Source organism: Periplaneta americana, chromosome 15, assembly GCF_040183065.1.
Source record: "Periplaneta americana isolate PAMFEO1 chromosome 15, P.americana_PAMFEO1_priV1, whole genome shotgun sequence".
NCBI lineage: Eukaryota > Metazoa > Arthropoda > Insecta > Blattodea > Blattidae > Periplaneta > Periplaneta americana.
Window position 1 is genome coordinate 109,062,991 of NC_091131.1, and position 11,431 is coordinate 109,074,421.

An 11,431-nucleotide genomic window follows, 5' to 3' on the forward strand; every position below is an offset into this window, starting at 1 on the left:
GGAAACTCGGATAATCTTGTAAGAAATAAGCTTAATGCGTAGAAGCCAAAGAAATGGTATGACGAAAATGTTCCAAGAATGCCAGAAAAGACTTCCGAAAGCACTTATCAGCTGTAAACTAATAAGATTCAGGACTAAGGGGTTACCCATCTATAGATGGCAAGACCACAATCTCTCTTGAAGTTGGAACAGGCCAAAAGGCATAATCCTTCCAGAAGATGATTTTTCACTGCACTCCATCTCTACAACTTATGATATGGCATAGATTGCTGTTTTCATTCCTCATTCTTTTCAGTCAATTTCTGCAACGGTTCTGTTTTTTGGTACTAGCTATAATTCTTGTAAACAGCTATATAGTATCAAGCCATTTATGCATTGTTTCCTTGTTTACATTTCCCATGTTTCTAAACCCTTACTTGCAGCCTCATTTTTTAAAATAATATTTTCTTTAATGTATGTATGTATTTATTAACACTACAATAGTGTATACACCAAGTGGCAGTGATATATAATATACAATAATAACAGTAGTAAAAATAAAATAAACGTAAATTTAACTCTAACTATAAATAAATAAATGCAATAAACCTAGGACTGTAAATAAAAACTATGCTAGCAAGAGTAAACCTAACTTATAAGTACTTCTATTAAACCCAGCTATTATTAACTTAAGTAATTACATATCAATTAATAACATGGCACCTACAATTAAATTTTCAGTCTTATCTTCTCTATTTTTCCTTATTGATTTTGAGAGGACCACCCTGAAAGATTGCCGCAGGTAAGCTGTTCCAGTCCACTTTTGTGCGGTTAACAAGGGAAAATTTTGCCACATCTGTTCTTTATTTCCTGCATTGGAACTTCCTAATGTGATCAGCCCTGCCTAAGTATGGTGGTGACACTAATCTAACATTGATGTTGGTCCATGGTTTTTCGTCACCTTGATTTGAGAAATCCCACCCTAACTCTTTTACTATCTCTTCACCATGTCCCTTTTCCACTTTGACATATTTTGCTGCCCTGCGTTGGAATTTTTCTATTAAATAGATTTGGTTTTCTCTGTACGGATCCCAACCTACTGCTCCATATTCCATAATTGGGCAGACAAGGGTTTTGTATGCTAATTCGTTTGACCTTCAGTTAGATTTCTTAAGAATACGCATAGAGAAATGTAGTGTTTTCCAGGCTTTCCTTGTAATGGAATGGGAGATAGTTGAATAAAACAACAGTTAAAGAAGTAAAAATAGTTATTTCACTGCATTGCTTTAAATTATTTCTTCGCATTTTCAAAATGAGATATCAATTTTATTCATGACAGCCTTATATAAAATTTTGCCTCTTCGTTATACATAATCATTATAATAATATCGAGAATAATGCAGCAGTTTAACACTTACTGCATTTTAAGACTCATTAAAGGAGGAGTATGTACACATCTTTCATGTGTCGGCCTGGTTGGTATAGCGCTGGCCTTAAGTGATCGAGGTTGTGGGTTCGATCCTGGGCCAGGTCGATGGCATTTAAGTATGTTTAAACTTTAAATGCGACAGGCTCATGTCAGTAGATTTACTGTTGCAAGCATCGTTAAATAAACCATATATATATATATATATATATATATATATATATATATATATATCTCTTTCATGTCTTTACAAATGGTCTATTCTATAATGTTTGATAACAAAAGTCTTGGTGAATTTGTTATACAGACAACTTTTCTGTGTTAACTGAAACTATTATGGTATTTTACCTTCGTCAGTGCCTAGTTTCGGCTTGATATTCGCCATCTTCAGATTTAAATCTGAATTTCAGTTAATACAGGAAAGTTGTTTATGTAACAAATTCACTAAATCATTAGTGATACAAGTGTTAAAAGTGTGTAATCAAGATGTATATAACAAAAGTTTGTAGTTCTGCAGAAGAACTAGACCAAAGGAAGCATCATTTTTCCTTTTACAGTTGCTACTACGAATATTATAGAGTACTGAGAACGTGATTTTTCTTTCCAGCAACCAATACTTCCCATAGAATAACCAAGAACTAATCACCTATTGAACATAGGGAATGGATGTATCACCGTCATACTGTCCACATCATTGCACTAAAATGCTTTTTTGCTGGTGCGATCCAGACTCCCAAAGGAATAATATTATGCCGCCTACCCATAATTCACATCTGTGATGTCATTCATAAAGTAACTCACATGGACCTATGGAGCAAACTTAAATATCTACATTACGTGTGTCATCAGCGCATGCCTTGATTTTTTTTTTTCGGAGAAGGGCCTGTTTAGGCTTATTGTGTAGCCTTCATATATTGGGATGATTTTGAAGCCCTTAGTATCACTCTTCAAGCACGTGATTTACTGCTGAGTGCCATTTTATCGATTCGGCTATGACACCCAGTTTTGACGAAATCTCTTTGTTAATATACCATCTCTTCAGATTGATGTCATCTGTTCACAATTCACATGCTTGCATTCTGCTGCATCTTTTGACCTGAAGATCGTGCCACAGTAGATTCTGCAACTCACCAAGGCGCGCCATCTATCTGAGGGAGCTACACTCCCCAGTCTGCTGTAGTCCACTATAGAAGCCCCTATGTCTCCCTTGGATTTATGCAGTTCTCTCAGACTGATGACATCTGTAGACGAATCCCGGGACAATCATCTGAAGACTTGAAGTTAAGTGAATTGATGTCCTACATCTTTGAGCATACCTATCTGTATCAGAAATCTATACTAATAATAAATCTGTAGCCGAAATTTTTCTGGTAATTTTCGATTTTCCAGAAATAATTGGTCCTAACATATATAATTAACCACCCTGAAACCGAAAATCGCATTTTTTTAATTTTTGTTTGTATGTCTGTCTGTATGTTTGTTACCTTTTCACGCGATAATGGCTGAACCGAAAATTGGAATATAAATTAAGTTCGTTGTAACTTAGATTTTAGGCTATATGGCATTCAAAATACTTTATTTAAAAGAGGCGTTATAAGGGGGCCTGAATTAAATAAATCGAAATATCTCGCTTATTATTGATTTTTGTGAAAAATGTTACATAACAAAAGTTTCTTCAAAAATGATTTCCGATAAGTTTTATTCTTTACAAAATTTTGATAGGAGTGATATTTAATGAGATAAATGAGTTTTAAAATTAAAATAACGCCATCTAAGACCATGCAATGAATTAAGAACAAATGACTTCGTCTATAAGGGGCCTTGGACAACAACAATCGAAACAAGAGGCCTTGGACATCAACAATCGAAAGCTATTAAATATTGCCTACAGAGAATGTTTCTGTTTTTGTATGAAGTAATATCAGAAGCTAAATTAACCGATTTGTATAATTAATTATTATTTCACCATTGGAAAGTGTAGTTTCTCTAGATGAACATAATGCTATAATGTTATTACAGTAACGTCTGAGTAAATCGAGGACAGGTAAGATTAAAATAGCTTCTTATGCACAGAAAATTTCATAGGCTATTTTTTACATTCGTTTTCTGTATTTCTTAAAATAATATTTATGTACACTCATTTTAATCTCAGAGAAATAACGAACAACGAGAGTGTATTGATTTAGTATGCAGTAATAGTACGTTAGCTTAGCAATCCATTATTTTATAATTCAAATTTTAACTCTGCTCAATTGAATCGTGTTAAAATACATAAAATATATATGCAATAAATGCAATGCAAAAAAAAATTGGGTAATGAGTGAAGCAGATTATCTTGCGCTGTTGTAAAAGTTGTTCCCTGGATCAAACGTCCTATTTTAATTATGTAATTACTTTATATTTATTTCTAACAGGTGCAGCGGAGCGCACGGGTAAGGCTAGTGTGTAATATGGAAGTACCAGTATTTGGTTCCTCCAATTCAGTTCCTTCCTCTATCATTTCATTTTCAGCATCAAACTTTTCAGAATCAACATATTAGAAATGTTATCAGTTAAAAGCTCTTGGTCCTCTATAAATAATAGTAACTTATAATACCATAGTCACAGGGTGCATATTTCTTCAGTGTCATGTCCACTGTATTGACTTTCCTATAAATTTAAAATTACTTTTCTGAAGGACCGTCAGACGCTTTTAATTTTTTCACCACAAAAGTTCTATTCACACCAGGAAAACCGCAATGTGTAAAGACAAAAAATCTTACAGTTCAACATATTCTTTTCAGTGTATGGTCATTCCTATGTGTGATTGTAACTTTGATGTTATAACAACAAATTAAAGAACTGGGAAACTGTGTGTGTGTGTGTGTGTGTGTGTGTGTGTGTGCGCGCGCGTGCGTGCGTGTGTGTGTAATGCTCTGGATTTAACAATGAAGTCATCATCCTTCTTGCTTCCCAATATTTTGATGGAAGGTCCACAAATGTCCTAAGAGTTTCACAATTAGCCAGAACTGGGAAAATGTCTTCTGAAAAGAAAAGTACCGGTATGTCCAAGATCTCAACACAGTGCAGGGGAAAACGCCTGCTGTTTCAAGTCATTAATAGAAGTGAGGATATTATTAAATACTGGAAGGGAACAATGATGTGCTTTTCTTAAAATCGAAAATCACCAGCAAAACTTCTCTTTAAATACCAGGTTCCATGTAAGGCTACAATTTAGTTGTGATGGCTTGGTCACTGCATCAAGGACATGAAGTTACTTTCAAATTTATGAAGAAATCTGACACATTGCCTTAAGAAATAGTGTTTATGCCAATACAGAAAGCAGCTATGATGGCAGCGAAGTTAAGATTGATCAGAGCCCAGGGGTATGCAAGGAATGGGTTTCCAGGTTTAAGGATAATTATTCATGAAAATGTTCTATTAGAACAAAGTATAATATTAACAATATACCGAAACATAATAATAATATACAAAATTTAAAATACCTACCTATACCTAGTACTGACCTTGTATTTGAGAATTTTTTTTATCCATAATCCATTATCATTTACACTTAACTATTTTTTTAACTGTCAGAGTAACAAAATCTACATCGACATAAGGCATAGTCCTCCTAATCCTTCTTGAATATAATCCCTGTGTTTGATGCTGCAGCACATTCGAATTTATATCAATGCCAACTTTATTATTGTAAACAATTGTAATAATGACCCCCACCCTCTTAACAAAATTCTGCATATGCCACTATCAGAGCCTATACCGATTTCTTCCTAACCCAGTGAAAGCTTGATATGAGGAAGTTTTAAAAGGCTCTCAGTGAAAAAAACTGATCCTGAATATTTTATGACAGTGATGATGAATGACAAACTTATGAAATTCAGTTGGACAGTGATGAACTGATGATGAATAGACACAAGCTTTTTTTTTTTTTTAATTTGTGTAGAATAACAAAAATGTGTCCATTTATTAGTGTACTTGTTGAACTTTTAGTTATATTCTAATCCCTGAATATATATTTGAAATAAATATTTTCATTGTACGGTGTTTTTAAAAATCAATGCTGCTTTTATTTACAAATAGTCTGTATGCTGCCATGGTCTGATGAAAAAGAAAAGTAAACCATTCATAATATTTTGGAATAAATCTCTCAAATTAAAATCAGATCTCAATTTAGAAGTAGGCTACTGACTTTTTGATAATTATTCTCAACAAAAACTACACTGAAGCAGGCACAATTTTCTTTTGTTTCATTGGTTTTTGAGATGAATATAATCATGAAGGTGTGATTTTAGTTAGCAGCCACAAACATTTTCAACATAAAAACTTACCTGTACTTATATGCTAATGTACTGAGTTGTAACGTCCCCTCTCACTTATTACCAACACACTCGAGAGTTCCAGGACGCAATACTAGGGAAACAGATAGTAATTCATCCTGGATCTCTCGTATGTTATGTTGGTAATTAGCAGAGGGGGAAGCAATATTTTCTAGAAGAACTACACTAAAGGAGGCACATCTCCCTTTTCCCTTTCCTAATTACAAACGTAACATGCACAGGTCCAGGACTAATTACTAGGGAAATAGTCCGTTTCCCTAGTATTGCATCTTAGATCTCTTGAGTATTGTATTGGTAAGTAGAGGGGAGGAGCGGTTACAACAGTACATTAGAATATAGGTATTATCGCTGTGCCAGCCTGAGTAACGACCGGCGAGGCTTTGATATTTATGTCATTGTTTGTCGCTTCTGATTGCGGTTCTTTCAGTCCCACCGCTCCAATCATATTCTACAGGATTGAATTTTGACGTGTAGATATCAAGTCCATGTGGAGTAAGAACCAAGGTTGCTGTTTTTAATAACAAATGTTTCGTTCAGTTTAGTAAAGCATTTCAAGTGGAAGTTGTAAGTTGGTGTTAATATTTAAGATGTGGAGGCCATGGGAAGGCGATGATGAAGTTGAAAGTAATGTAAATGCGTGTGTTCCTTCAACTAGTAGAAGTAAAACAATATTACAGGTAGCAAATGTATGGGGACATTGAATAAACAGTCTCAGAAAATAATTTGTAATGTGTATGCCTATGTCAAAAGTAATAAATTGGGCAAGGGACCAATTACAGAGGCCGCAAAAGCAGTTGGATTAAGTAGGCAAGCCGTAAGCAGAGTTGTAGAAAGAGGTCCTAAAACACCCAAAAAATGTAAAAATAAAACACTGAAATTTGAAAAAGCTGATAACTTCACCTGCGATCTGATTCGTAGAACGGTGTATGATTTTTTTAAAAATGGACAGTCGCCAACAGTTAGTGAAATATTCATAGAACTTCAACACACGTGTGAATTCCCCTACAAAGAAACAACACTGAGAGAATTATTGAAGAAGTTAGGATTCAGGTTCCGAATTCTTAACAAAAGACGCGTGATAATGGAGTCATCGAGAATAGTAACGTGGAGGTACAAATATTTGAACACACTTCGTTCTGAAAGATCGGCAGGCCATAAAATTATATTTTTGGACGAGACATGGTATGACACCCATGATGTCCCCAAAAGAGGTTGAGATGATGGGAGTTGCTCATGTGCCTTCAGTGCCCCTGTATCTCGCTGGAAATGAATTATGGTTTTGCACGCAGGTAGTAGTGATGGCTGGGTTCCAAATTGTTTGTTCTTTCAGCTAGAAATATAGGTGATTCCAAAGCAGATTCACATGATGAAATTAATTCTGAAATTTTCGAGGACTGATTTACAACCAAATTAATGAAAAATCTTCCAACAAGCCCTCCATGTATAATTGTAACGGATAACACTGCTTATCATTCCAAGCTACAGTTTAGACTGCCAAATAGATCCACAAGAAAGGATGATATTATTAGCTTCACGGTGCACTAGAAGTACGTAATCCATTCCCCACTATATATGTATTGCTTGAAGTTATAAAAGAAGCTAATATCAGTAGAAAGTTTGTCATTGACAAAATTGCAATAGATTTCGACCTTGAGGGTTTGCGATTGTCCCCCATATCACTGTAATTTAAATGCTATTGAACTTATTTGGGCACGCTTAAAACATGAAGTTCGAAAACGAAATGTGACTCCATCACGTAGTGACAGTGTATGCAGAACTATATGAGAACGTGTTGAACTTATAAATTCGGAATTGTGGACAAAGTGTGTTAACAGGACAAGAGAAATAGAACGCCAATATATTGTTCGCGACTATGAAAACGACAGAGACTAGTTCATTATAAGCGTAGGTGACGGTGACAGTGAAGGAAGCAGTTCAGATGAGAGCTAGGATGTCAGGTAATTATAACTGTAATTTACATATTTATTTAATTAATGTAGTTAGATAGCATGAAAGTATTATTATTATTATTATTATATTATTATTATTATTATTATTATTATTATTATATAATATTAGTAATAAAGTAGTCGTGTTTCTCGTTTGTACACCCTACAGTTTGAAAAAGACATGAAAACATCGCTTTAGAACAGTATGCAATCGACAGGTCTGTTATTGTTGTTAAACTTTTTTTTGATTTGCCGGTTGTTACTCTGGCTGGCACGGCGATAATACCTGTTCTGCTCTATACTGTTCACCCAGCAGTATACTAGTATAGAAAAAGATTCCGTGTTTAACTTTCTATGAAGATTTTTTTTACATACAGCATACTTGTCCCTATATTCACCAGAATAAGGTATAATAGGGCCTATTTGAAAAAAAAACTCTGGACAAGGACTGTGGTTTCTGGGAACATGACGACAACCAGACACATAAAACTGTAAAACTGCCCAAGTATCGTGGAAATCACTTACAGCCATGGGAGAAAAAAAAAATTGAATGGGAAGATTCAGTATCCATCATCATTCTGACATGTGAAAGAAAATAAACATTTGGCATTGATAGAGTTGAAGCTTTACGTACATTACACAGCATTACAAGGTTTAGCTCAAGGAGGCCATGATGAATCAAAACGCAGCAATAATAAGTGAAATTTTATTGAACTTTTGGTACTTTTGGGGAACTTGAATCATATATTGAAAGCAAGAATAGGAGATGAAAGCCAAGACGTCAAGTATATAGGCCTAATATGTTACAGTGAATGTGATGAAAAGGCGAATTTACATAATAACCAGTTATTGTTCATAATCACTGTTGTAATTTGGTAGAAAATGTTGGTCAATAATATGGACATCAGTGACAGGTTTGGTTTGGTTTGGTTTGTTAAGTTTTTGGTATGCCTTGAATATACATCGATTACCCGAATACCGGTCAACCGAAACATCGGTTAACCAAAAGCGTTCCAGTCAGCAAATTCAAATTTGCGCGTGCATCATGTAAAAGTTCCGCTAGCTCTGTTTGCGAGATTTAGCAGCAAAAAAAAATGAGTCTCAGCTCTGAAGCAAAAAAAGGACTTTGAACTTGTCAAACTAGGGTAGTCTGTTCTCTGTGTCATTTGTAAGACGTGTGATACGAAATATATATGTACAGTTTTGTGTTTAATATCAGTGTTTCTTTGTTTCATACTGCTCCTATGACACCGGTACAATTTATTTTCGTAAATGATTGGTTATCCGAAAAGTCAATTATTCGAACACACCCTGTTCCCAATTGTTTCGGATAATCGATGCTCTACTGTACCTTTTTTTGGTAGGTATACCAAAAACCTGAACAAACCAAACCTAACCTGTCACTGATCCTCGATGATGTCAGCCAGTTTTCTACCTATACCCTACATAATTACCGCCTATTAATTATGTATAATTCTCGGATTAATTACTTGTACCGTAACATACACACCACACCATTTAAAATGATATACCGGTATTTAATATAATTTTTAAATGAATCATAGTCATTTTCAAGCGGTAAACCAAATCGGTTAGTACTATTTTAGTACTCCCAATAGTGAAGTATTCTTAAAACATGCACCATAATATACTGAGGATCGTATACATGCTCCAGTATATATTTTATCTGATCCAAAGCCTCCAATGCTACAAAAACAGTAGGCCTAATATCCACAGTAATTACTATAGGTTGATGGATTATGCGTACAATAGTTCAGTATAATTGTAACTGTTGGGAAGCCAAACTGTTGTCTTCGTGTATTTATAGGCATTGTGCATTTTTCACTTACACTGTCACCCATATTTTTTGGTGCGCCCACCCCAGCTTCCTTCCGATCCCAAATTTGAAAGTTCTGGCGCCGCCACTGATCATATGGATCCGGTACAGTACATTCATTGTTTTGATATGCCATATTATCTCCTACAAAGTTTGGTACAATAGGCCAACGAAACTGTACTCTGTATTAAACTACCGGTAATCGTTTCTAATTCTGTTCCATTAAACATAACCTCAAGTTACGACAAACACGATGGGTAGGCCACCAGTATAACCTAACTGAATGTGAAATGGGGCGATAAATTTGTTTCCACTAATTGCTGGTGTGGCAAAAGCTGTTGCTACGGTTTATAATGTTTGTTCAAATTTTGTTTGAATATTCTTGCCACATATACCGGTATAATACATAACCCTAAAATATTCGTTAGAACTAGATTCAACTTTGTAATTTGGCAACACATGATAGTTTACATTTCTGCCAATAGATAGTAGGTCGTCAGAAACATAGCAATAGACTGTGGCATTACCACGTCGTCAGATGGCGTAATACCAAAGCCCTCTTGCGTAATATACTGTACGAAAATATTGGGAAGTTTCAAGGTCTTACCAACCGCAAGCCCCCAGTACTTGTAAAATGCAATAATTAAAAGTATATCATGCAAATTATTTAATTATCTTAGTTTCGGTATATTAATTATTATGTTCGAATTTATGTTATTGAAATCATTGCAGTATAGTATTAAGGATACTGCACTATACCAATTTATATACTACGGCGTATTTATTAATTTAGTGCATATATTTATATTATTGGTTATTTTTTTTTTACTTTTGATGCCTCTAACTAAACACTTTCTTTGCAATTATTCATTTATACATGGGCGTGGTTGTTTGTAAAGTGTCTATACGTATCCATAACTAACCACAGTTCAAGGAAATATCACGTATCTCTCTAAAAAAAATAACGAATATCATACTTACTTAGTCACTTAATATAACTATAGAAACTGAACTTCGTATAAGTTCTTCTACACTGCAAAATACATATCTACAGAATATTTGCCATGTTTCACAAAAGCTACTGAAGCAGAGAACCATAGAATCACAGTAATCACAATTTGTAATCACGTGACGGCAATGTCGCCAAGTTCAATCAGTGAAAAGTTTCCAGAGTTGCCAACTCGTCAAATCAAATGTCACCAAATAATAGTACAAAAATCACCAAATTATACATGATTATTAATTTTGCTTATATGGGAGCATTTGTATTTTTTTTCCTTGTACGGAGAAGGTGCCCGAAGGTTTGCACTGTGCAGCCTGAGGCTTACTGTGCTTACCACTCCTATTCTCTGGATAATTGGATAACTGAACACCCGCGCTCTTGTACAAGTACAGCACGCCGCACCACGAACCTTAACCCGGGCTATTTTCTGGATGATAATGATATGTGAATTAATGATGGCGAAATGAGTCCGGATCCAAGACCGAAAGCTACTCAATAATTCTGCTTCAGTTGTTTAAGGGAAACCCCAGAAAAAAAAAACCCAACCAGGATTCGAACCCGGGCCCGCTCGTTTCACGGTCGGATGTACTAACCATTACTCCACAGCGGTGGACTAGCGTTTGTGTTAATATACAAATAAAAGATACGTCGCATTATTGAGAAATTATAATCCTATCTTAAAGCTTACATTTCCTCTTCTCCCTTCTCTTCAAAGACGACATCCTCCTATAAACTAGAAAACTTGTTTGCCTATCTCGAGGAGTTGCAGCTGCGGGCGTACAGGATATAACTGTAGAATACCAATTTGTTTAACTACTACCTCTAGAGCTGTGGCAACATTTGTTGACTCTTTTCATTACTAATTTAATGCACATAATAGCATAAAGTATTTCAATTGTC

At 35.0% G+C, this 11,431-nt stretch overlaps 1 protein-coding gene across 3 annotated transcripts in view; it reads right to left on the reverse strand.

Annotated features, from left to right (window-relative positions):
- Positions 1-10,669, reverse strand: part of LOC138715263 (uncharacterized) — a 37,657-nt gene extending 26,988 nt beyond the window's left edge. Inside the window, exon 1 of one of the 3 annotated variants that reach the window (XM_069847991.1) lies at positions 10,510-10,669. The gene's annotated coding sequence lies outside the window, so the exon portion shown is untranslated. The remainder of the gene's footprint in view (positions 1-10,509) is intronic. The other 2 variants (XM_069847992.1, XM_069847993.1) reach the window with 2 other exon arrangements.
- Positions 10,670-11,431: the final 762 nt, after the last annotated feature.